At 41.9% G+C, this 10,673-nt stretch overlaps 1 long non-coding RNA gene across 2 annotated transcripts; it reads right to left on the reverse strand.

Annotated features, from left to right (window-relative positions):
* Nucleotides 1-587: 587 nt before the first annotated feature.
* LOC140726953 (uncharacterized) lies at nucleotides 588-10,420 on the reverse strand. Of its 2 annotated transcripts, XR_012098767.1 has the most exons (3): nucleotides 9,886-10,420; nucleotides 4,529-9,148; nucleotides 588-3,877 (listed from the first exon to the last, which is right to left on the reverse strand). It is a non-coding gene; the product is annotated as an uncharacterized lncRNA (long non-coding RNA). The 2 variants fall into 2 exon arrangements; XR_012098766.1 differs by having other exon boundaries at nucleotides 588-9,148.
* Nucleotides 10,421-10,673: the final 253 nt, after the last annotated feature.

The following is a 10,673-nucleotide window of genomic DNA, read 5'->3' on the forward strand; positions in this document are numbered from 1 at the left end:
TTTCTCTTTGAGCTCTAATCTCATGTCTTTTCCCCTTATCCCTTCATGCCCTGACTAATCAAGAATCTATCAACATCTGCCTTAAATATACCCACAGCTGCATGTTGCAATGAATTCCACAGATTCACCAACCATTCTCTGGCTAAAGGAATTCCTCTTCACTTCTGTTCTAAAATGACGGCCCTCTACTCTGAGGCTGTATCCTCTGGTCTTGGACTGCCCCACCAGAGAAAACATCCTCTTCACATCCACTTGTCGAGGTCCTTCAACATTCAATAGGTTTCAATTAGGTCACCCCTCTTTCTTCTAAATTCCAGTGTGCACAGGCTCAGAGCCATCAGATGTTCTTCAAATGACAAGCCTTTCAATCCCAGAATCATTTTGTAGATCTTCTTTGAACTCTCTCCAATGTCAGCATATCCTTTCTGAAACAGGGGGACCAAAATGCTCACAGTCCAAGCGAGGCCTCACCAGTGCTTTATATCACATCCTTGCTTTTATATTCTAGTCCTTTTGAAATGAATTGAATTGAATTGATTTTATTACTTACATATACACAAGGAGTAAAAATCTTTACATTACGTCTCTAAGTGTGCAATATGCAATTTATAGTAATTTATAATAAACAGTATGTACAACAAGATAGTCAATATAACACAGAAATACAGAAATGAATGCTATCATTACATTTGCCTTCCTCACCACTGACTCAACCCTCAAATTGACCTTTAGGGAATATTGCACAATAACTCACTTTTGCACTTCAGATGTTTCAATTTTCTGTCCACTTAGAAAATAGTCAACACTTTTTATTTCTTCCACCAAAGTGCATGACCATACACTTCCCGGCACTGTATTCCATCTGCTACTTCTTTGCCCATTCTCCTAATCCGTAAAGCCCTTCTGTAGCCTCTATTTCCTCAAAACTACCTGCCCCTTCACCTATCTTCATATCATCCACAAGCCCTGCCACAAGGCCATCAATTCCACCATCCACAACATTTACATATAAAGTAAAAAGAAGCGGTCCCAACACAGACTCCTGTAGATCACCACTACTCACCGGAAGCCAACCAGAAAAGGTTTCCTTTATTCCCACTCTTTGCCTCCCACCAATCAGCCACTGCTTTATCCATGATAGAATCTTTCCTGTAATACCATAGGCTTTTAACTTGTTAAGCAGCCTCATGTGTGGCACCTTGTCAAAGGCCTTCTGAAAATCCAAGTACACAACAACAACAACTGATTCTGCTTTGTCTATCCTGCTTATTATATCTTCAAAGCATTCCAACAGATTTGTCAGGACAAGATTTTCCCTTGAGGAAACCACACTGTCTACAGCCTATTTTATCATGTGCTTCCAAGTACCTCAAAATCACATCCTTGACCATCGACTCCAACATCTTCACACCCACTGAGGTCAGACTAAATAGCCTATGATTTCCTTTCTTCTGCCTCTCTCCTTTCCTGAAGACTGGAGTGACATTTATTATCCAAATTCTCTCTTCTCTTGTTTCTTTACTGCTCCCTTTATTTAAATAACATTCTCATTTCATAAGAATCACAGAATCATGGAGTGATACAGCAAGAAATAGGCCCTTCGACTCACTGTATCCCTGCTGATCATCAGTTGTTAATTTACCAGAGTTTCTTTTTACATCAGTGGTTTGTAAAGGATAACTTTACTTATTGCGTAAGAATTGCATATCCAAATTTCGATTTCTTGTCATAAAATTTAAAACTTGTGTCTTCTTGCTGCCTTCTAACCAATGACCAAAGCACACTTCTCTAAATTATTAGAAACATTCTGATATCCGTGTGGGTCTCTTTTCGGCCTCTCTGCTTACGTGACAATTCTCTAGTTGATGGTATGATTCAAATTCAATCTGCCAGTGGCCTAAGTGCTACACCTGCCCATTCACCTCCTCCCTCACCTCCATTCAGGGCTGCAAACAGGTGAGGCAACACTTCACCTGTGAATCTGTCAGGGTTGCCTATTGTGTCCAGTGCCCTCCTCTGCACTGGTGAGACTCGTCGTATTGTAAATTGTGGGATTGCTTCATTGAGCACCTCCCCTTTAGCTGCCAAAAGTGGAACTTCCCAGTGGCTAAACATTTTAATTCCGATTTATATTCGCGTTCCAACAAGTCAGTTGTTAGCCTCCTTTTGTGCCAAGATGAGCCATCCTCAGGGTGGAAGAGCAACACCTTGTATTCCATCCCGGTAGCTTCCAACCTGATGGCATGAATATCAATTTCTCCTTCTGGTAAAAAGTTCTTTTCCCTTCCAGAACTGCTAAAACGAAATACCTACAGCATAGCCTTAAAGATCTTAACCAGAGTGTTACATCAGTGAAAGAGATTTTACAACAGCTGGGATAGCTTTAACACCCAGTGACCAGAGATGTGCTGGAAATGCGGGAAGAAGCTAGTTCAAGATGGCGGCACGATGCAGCTTGCAGCGGCCTCTCTGGAGCTGATATATTATTTGTTAAGCAGGGGTGCCGTGTACAATCCTAATCTAATGAAAAATGGACGTGGGAAAATGGACATGGGAGAACGGAGCAAGAAGGAACATCTGGAAATCTCCAGGAAGGCCCTCTTCATTGCTGCTGCTGCTGTGAGGTCCGGGTCTCTGCTGAGAAGAACAGGCCCCCAGTCCTCGGGGTCGCGTTACCGGCGGCCATTGGTGGGGAAGTCTTAATACGCTCGGCAGAGGATGGTGCTCGGAGAAGCTGTGCCGGAGGGGATGGTCGGAGGCTCGGAGGTTCGATGGACTCGGAGTCCGCTGTGGTCAGGTCGCTTTCAGTGTGTGCTGCGTCTGCGAGGCTGAGTCGGGCTGCACCGTGGAAGTCCATAGCGGGGGTATTCCCTTCTGCCACCGGTGTGGCATACAAGTCTATCGGGACCTTGAGGACTTGTGGAAACTGTGTGGTGGTTTCTTTCAAACTTATAGTCTTTTAACATTTTTGGACTATTTTTTACCATGCCCATGGTTTGTTTTTTTAAATCAAATTATGGTATTGTTTGCACTGTTGTAATTATATGTTGTAACTATGTGGTTTTGTGCAGGTCTTGTAGCTTTAGTTTTGGTCTTGTTTTGTCTGGTGGGTTTGGAGCTCCTTTCCGGGCTGGGGAACACGCTAAGATGGTAGCGCGATATTAATACGTAGCAGCCTCTCCGGACTCTGGATTGGGGATTGCCAAACGTTATGTGGATTTTCTGGTGTAGTCTATTTTGTCATGTGCTTTGTTGATATCATTCTGGAGGAACATTTTCTCATTTTTTAACTGCATTGCATTTGTAGTTTTTAAATGACAATAAACTGAATCTGAATCTGAAACAACAGTGCCAAACATGACAGAGTTCAACATAAGAACAAAGTTCACAATCCCAAGTAAATTTATTATCAAAGTATATATATGTCACCATAACCACCCCGAGGTTCATTTTCTTGCAGGCATTCACAGTTGAAGGAAGAAATGCAATAGAATCAATGAAAAACTATACGCAAACAAAAACAAAAGCTGACAAACAATGAGTGTGCAAAAGAAGACAAACTGTACAAATACAAAAAAAAATTCATAGTAAGTAAATAATAAATATAAAGATGAATTGTAGAGTCCTTGAAAATGGGTTTGTAGGTTGTGGAATCAAGTCAGTGTTGAGGTGAGTACAGTTAGCCACTGTGGTTGTGGCTCTTGAAGGGTAATGACTGTTCCTGAACCTGGGGGAGCATGAGACCTATAAGTCTGTTGAACATCCTGCCTGATGGCAGTAATGAGAAGGGAGCATGGCAAATCTAAGCAAAGTTAAGAATATCTAGGACGACATCAAGCCCATTGGGACTGGCATTCAGTTTTCCACACCAGCAAACCTGGAAAATAGAAACACTATTGTAAAGCATTGTCTATGTCTAACTTCCTGTAGAGTTGAGTGGGGAACAGGACGACATACGCATTAGAACACTTCAATCAGAAATAATCAGCTTGCCTAAAAACTGAGCAAACTCAGCACGTTATTATTATTTACACTCAGATTTAAGGGTCACGAGTGTATAAAGTGATGGAAAGTTTGTTTACTATTTCATTAGCAAACGCATTCCACATGAATGACTAGATAAGTTTATTTATTAGTGTCGTGCCAAACATTGGAAAGAGTTTTCAAATAGATTTTTGAGAATTATATCTGAATTATGTGCATAAAATCAATCACAATCATTTACGACGGTGGGGTCACCTAGAATTACTGATGGGGGATTTAACCTATCAGGTCTCCTCCAGCTGGCAACAGTGTTGTCATTACACGCACCCTTTTATTGATGTTAACATCAGTAAATTAGGACAAAACAGTTATTTTTATCCATGCAAATATGTACATTATGATGTTACTTTGATTTAAATATGTATTTTAATATTAACTTGTTCACCTTTTCCCCCTAATTAAACTTTAGTTTGGGACGAAAGATATCTTGTTTTGAACTTTCTTCCAGAATCAAATGTACTGCTCAGAAGGTAAATGCACTTACCTGTTACCTGTTTTCATGGAGAGCGTTCTGACTGGCTTGCATCACCATCTGGTGAGGGAGGCGTTACGTAAAACAAGATCAAAATAAGTTAAAGAAACTTGTAAAATTAGTCAACTCCATCATGGGTGCTAGTCTCTGCAGCATCCAAGACATCTTCGAGGAGTTGTGCCTTAGGAAGGTGGCATCCATTATTAAGGACCCTCCACCACCCAGGACATGCCCACTTCACACTGTTACCATCTGGAAGGAGGTACAGAAGCCTGAAGGGACACACTCAGCAATTCAGGAACAGCTTCTCCCCCTCTGCCATCCAATTTCTAAATGGACATTGAACCTATGAACACTACCTCATTACTTTTTAATTTCTGTTTTTTTGCACTAATTGTTTTAACATACCGGTAACTATTTAATAGACATATAATAGTCTTAATGTAACTCTGTTTTTTTATCTTTCTGCATTTATCATGCATTTCATTGTACAGCTGCTGTTACGTAACAGATTTCACGACAGATGCCGATGATATTAAATCTGATTCTGATCTTAGGAGGCCCCAGATTCAATTCCTTATTAACCCAAGCTGTCTGATCCCTGGATGGTTTGCTCAAGAATATGTCAGTATCAGGGGAAGGAGAGTGGTTGGTCTTTATTACTGATCCCAGAGAGCATTAGAATAACTTGAATATAACATATGGAAGAGTGCTGAGACAAGAGCTTTGGAATTCAGCAGCAAATTTTAGTTTTCAACAAGTTAATGCTGCCTGCTCTTCATAATAATGTAAAACAAAAGATTAGATTCCCCTCATCTTCAGTTTGGAGATGCTGGCTGAACTGCAAGTTGAAAGTACAGCAAAATTTGGTATGAGGAGCACACATATGGAAATCAACCCATGCAAGTTTCCATTCACTAACTGGTTTCTTTGCATATTTCTCCCCTTTATTCGAATCCTGGAGGCCTACAGGAATGTACACTCAGTGGCCACTTTAATAGGTACACCTGTATACCTGCTTACTAATACGAATGTTTAATCAGCCAATCATGTGGCAGCAACTCAATGCATAAAAGCACACAGTCACGGTCAAGAGGTTCAGTTGCTGTTCAGCCCAAACATCAGAATGGGGAAGAAATGTGATCTAAGTGACTTTGACCATGGAATGATTGTTGGTGCCAGTCAGGGAGGTGTGTGTAACTCAGAAACTGCTGATCTTCTGGGATTTTCATACACAACAGTCTCTAGAGTTTACAAAGACAAAAAAAAAAATCCAGTGAGCGTCAGTTCTGTGGGTAAAAACACCTTCTTAATGAGAGAGGTCATCGCAGAATGGCCAGACTGGTTCAAGCTGAGAGGAGGTGACAGTAACTCAAGTAACCGTGTAGTGCAACAGTGATGTGGAGGGAGCATCTCTGAACCTTGAAGTGGATGGGCTACAGCAGCAGCAGACCACAAGCATGCACACATGGCACTTTTAAGTGTGGCAGCTCTTTGAGGTTCGGAAGGATTCCACAGAATACTGGGTGTGGGTGTGTGCAAGTGAAGTAAATGTCAAACGGGAAAAAAAGCACTTGCATTTATATGATGTGTTTTACAACCTCAGCATGTCTCAAAGTGTTTTACAACCAATGAAGAGCCGTTTCAATTGCAGTCACAGTTGTAAGGTTGTAAAATGAAAATTGACCTAGAAACACATGAAAACTACAGAGAATGTTTTTAGAAGCAGTCTGTAGGCACTTCAACAATCTAAATCTCCTGCTTCCCCAAAGGTGCACAGATCCAACTCTACAAGGCAATTCCCTCTTGTATTAATTGTGGTTATTACAACTGGTGGGTGAAGTTACAGCGCATATCCTCTGTGTTCAGTTCACTGATGTTGCTGGTTGACGAGAGGAAACCCCCTGCTTTTAATGTCACATTATAAATGTAATTGTTCTATGGTACACTATGATGGCTTGTGGGTCATTGACAACATTACAGCAAATCACTGGAAAGACTGTGGTTTTCAAGATTAAACTTTCAGATTGCAATAATCCACCAAACAATAACCATTTAATGAATTTTGGCGTTTCTGCAAAACACCATGTAAATGGTTTATTAATAGACTGTGAGACCATACAATATAGGAGTGGAATTAGACCATTTGGGTCATTGGGTCTGCTCCACCATTCAATCCTGGCTGATCCATTTTTCTCCCTCCTCAGCCCTACTCCCCGGCCTTCACCCTGTAACATTTGTGCTGTGGCCAATTAAGTACCTATGAATTGCTGCCTTAAATACACCCAACGCCCGGTCTCTGCAGCTGCCTGTGGTAACAAGTTCTACAAATTCACCCGCCTCTGGCTAAAGAAATTTCTCTGCATCTCTATTTTAAATGGATCTCCCTCTATCCTGAGGCTGTGCCCTCTTGTTCTAGACTCCCCCATCATGGGAAACATCCTTTCTAAATCTACCCTGTCTCGGCCTTTCAGCATTCGAAAGGATTCAATGAGATTCCCCCCTCATCCTTCTGAATTCCAGCGAGTACAGACCCAGAGCCAATAAACTTTCCTCATATGATAACCCTTTCATTCCTGGAATCATCTTTGTGAACCTCTTCTGAACTGTCTCCAATGCCAGCACATCTTTTCTTAGATAAGGAGCCCAAAAGTGTTCACAATATTATTGTTATGTGTACTGAGGTACTGTGGAAAAACTTTGTTTTGCATGCTCTATATACCTAGCGAATGGTGAAAAGCCTTGGTAGAGCGGATGTGGAGAGGATGTTTCCTATGATGGGAGAGTCCAAGATCATGGATACAGCCTCAGAATAGAGGGGTGTCCTTTTAGAATGGAGAAGAGGAGGAATTTCATTAGCCTCAGAGTGGTGAATCTGCGGAATTCATATATTTAAGGCAGAGGTTGATAGATTATAGATTGGTCAGGGCAAGAAGGGATACAAAGGGAAGGCAGGAGATTGGGGCTCAGAGGAAAATTGGATCAGCCATAATGAAATGGCAGAACAGACTCGATGGGCAAAATGGCCTAATTCTGCTCCTATGTCTTATGGTCTTAAATATACAGACCTTTTCATTACAACAATGCATTGAGGAACTATATTGGAAAAACAATAACAAATGGAAGAAAATGGCTCAATGGAAGAAGCCAGAGAGTGGTAGTGGAAGATTGCCACTCTGAGTGGAGGCCTGTGACTAGTGGTGTGCCACAGGGATCAGTGCTGGGTCCATTGTTATTTGTCATCTATATCAATGATCTGGATGATAATGTGGCAAATTGGATCAGCAAATTTGCTGATGATACAAAGATTGGAGGTGTAGTGGACAGTGTGGAAGGTTTTCAAAGCTTGCAGAAGGATTTGGACCAGTTGGAGGAATGGGCAGAAAAAGGGCAGATGGAGTTTAATGTGGACAAGTGTGAAGTATTGCACTTCGGAAGGTCAAACCAAGGTAGAGCATACAAGGTAAATGGTAGGACACTGAGGAGTGCAGTAGAACAGAGGGATCTGGGAGTACAGATACATAATTCCCTAAAAGTGGCGTCACAAGTAGATAGGGTTGTAAAGAGAGCTTTTGGTACATTGGCCTTTATAAATCAAAGTATTGAGTATAAGAGTTGGAATGTAATGGTGAGGTTGTATAAGACATTGGTGAGACCGAATTTGGAGTATTGTGTGCAGTTTTGGTCACCTAATTACAGGAAGGATATTAATAAGTTTGAAAGAGTGCATGAAGGTTTACAAGGATGTTGCCGGGACTTGGGAAACTGAGTTACAGAGAAAGGTTGAATAGGTTAGTACTTTATTCCCTGGAGCATAGGAGAATGAGGAGTGATTTGATAGAGGTGTATAAAATTATGATGGGTATAGATAAAGTGAATGCAAGCAGACTTTTTCCACTGAGGCCAAGGGAGAAAAAAAACAGAGGTCATGGGTTAAAGGTGAAGGGAAAAATTTTAAAGGGAACATTGGCGGGGGGCTTCTTCACGCAGAGAGTGTGGAATGAGCTGCCAGATGAAGTGGTGAATGCGGGTTCACTTTTGACATTTAAGAAAAACTTGGACAGGTATATGGATGAGAGGGGTTTGGAGGGATATGGCCCAGGTGCAGGTCCATGGGACTAGGCAGAAAAATGGTTCGGCACATCCAAGAAGGGGCAAAAGGCCTGTTTCTGTGCTGTAATGTTCTGTGGTTCAATGGTTCTAAAATGCAGAAAAAAGTGTTACAGTTATGGAGAAAGTGCACTGCAGGAAGTCAATTAGGTGCAAGGCTATAACAAGGTACATTGTGAGATCAAGTGTTCATTTTATCCTACTTGATTACTGTTGAGTTGTTTTATAACGTCAGAATAGAAGCAATCCTTGCGTCTGTTGGTACGTGCCTTCAGGCTATTCTATCTTCTGCCTGATGGAAGGTGGGAGAAAAGAGAATATCTGATGTGGATGAGACCTTTAATTATTCTGGCTGCTTTTCTGAGACAGCGAGAAGTGTAGAGAGAGTCCGTGGAGCGGAGGCAGGGTTCCATGATCTGCTGAGCTATGTCGTCAACCCTGTGCAGTTCCTTACGTTCCCAAGCAGAGTTATTTCCACACTGATCTGCGATGTATCTAGACAGGATGTTTTCCATGGTGCATCTGTAAAAATTGGTGAGCATCAAAAGAGGATATGCCAGTTATTCAGTTGATTAATCCACAGCTATCATTGCCTGGTGGCAGGGGCTTAATCTGAAAAATTCAATCTACAGTTTCCGTGCTGAAATTCTGCACTTCAACTGTGACACGGGTGTAGTTATTGTGAAAGCAATCATCGACTGATGAGACTGCTTGAAGCTTGTTAGCTGTTACCTATTATTTACCTATGTCATATTGGAAAATTGTTTTCTTTAGACTATGTTGCAGCTCCTACAGTTCCATACAATGAAAGAGGGTAGTTCCAAACTTGCTTTTTTTTTATTAAGTGCAATTGTGAACAATAGCCAGATCAAAAATGCTGATCAAGTCAACTAGTTCCCAAAGAGAACTCTGACAGGCCAATCAGATGGTTCACTGCTGCTCAGCAATAGAACATTAAAAAAATCATATGTACAATTAAGAAACATTAAAAAATAGTAGAAATACTGGAGTCAGGATGATCATGATGAAGTCTGCTGGAGGGAGACATTTATACACATGCTGTCCTCCATAATTCAGAGAGATTGAAGGATAAGGTTACAGGGTGACAAAATGTGACAGGAGCACTTGGAACTAAAAACTAATCCCTACCGGGAGAAAACAGCACCTGATCTTTCCGCACTGTTCTCCAGCATTTTAAGGACTAAGTTTAGCCGGATCATAACTCACAAGTGCTCTTGAAAGTCAGGTATTAACCCTACCTGCCGACAGCCAAGCATTGCCATCCTGATCTGCTTCATGATAGCTTATGAAGAAGCATGTGACTTCCCTCCCAGAGACGATAGGTGTTTGTGCACTCGACTCTTGAAGGCTTGGACCCCATCGTCGCGGATGTTTCCAACCACAGCATCTGATAGGCTGTTCCAAATTCCGATAGCACAGTGAAGGAAGCTTCTATCCAGTGCGTAGGTTCTCGCATCAGGCACAGAAACAGCATGAGCAGGCATGGATAAACTTGTGTGGTGCGCCGTCTCTCGTAAGATGAATGCAGCATGGTGCGAAGGTCTGCAGGGCTGTGGCTGGTGTGCATTTTGTATAGCACAGTAGCTGCAGCAACCTTTCTTCCCAGCAGTGTCTCCAGCTTGGACTATTGCTTTGCAGATTGACTGTTCACTGGAGTCACTATTTTACGTGGCTGCCTGGGGTTTAAAAATGAGGGATGAGATTTCCATGCATAATTTCTAGAAAAAGTACATGAGTGCTGTAGAGGTGATGACTCCATTATGAACAGCCAGGTTAGAGTGAAGTTATGAAGTGCATGAGTATGGGCATCAGGATTAGATTAGCTTTATCTGTCACGTGCACAGTACTTTGAAACATTAAAGCATACGTGTCATTTGTGTCAGATTAGATCAGTGAGGATTGTCCTGGGAAGCCTGGACGTGTTAGCACACCACAGCTCCCTGAGGTGAACCGTACATCTTTGGAACATGGGGAGAACTCGGAGCACCAGGAGACAACCAATGCGGTCACGGGGCAAACTTACAAG

Source organism: Hemitrygon akajei, chromosome 4, assembly GCF_048418815.1.
Source record: "Hemitrygon akajei chromosome 4, sHemAka1.3, whole genome shotgun sequence".
In the NCBI taxonomy this organism is placed as follows: domain Eukaryota; kingdom Metazoa; phylum Chordata; class Chondrichthyes; order Myliobatiformes; family Dasyatidae; genus Hemitrygon; species Hemitrygon akajei.